A 261-nucleotide genomic window follows, 5' to 3' on the forward strand; every position below is an offset into this window, starting at 1 on the left:
TTATTTAAAAAATATTTTATAAAAAATACCCACCCTAAGATTATATAGATATATAAAAAAAAAAAAATCTGATATACAAAGCATTCTGAAAGGCCCCAAAATAGGGCTCCTTGCCCTGGCTGCACCTAGGGAAATAAGGGAATCACCTTCTTGCAAAAAAAATCCTCTGTGTTTTTTGGTGTTGCTTTGTCAATCATATATTTTAGTATTTTTTTTCAATGTCTATATTCATTTGTTTTTTCTGAGAGTATTTAGTAGTGT

This window comes from Penaeus monodon, chromosome 23 (assembly GCF_015228065.2).
Source record: "Penaeus monodon isolate SGIC_2016 chromosome 23, NSTDA_Pmon_1, whole genome shotgun sequence".
Taxonomy (NCBI): Eukaryota; Metazoa; Arthropoda; class Malacostraca; order Decapoda; family Penaeidae; genus Penaeus; species Penaeus monodon.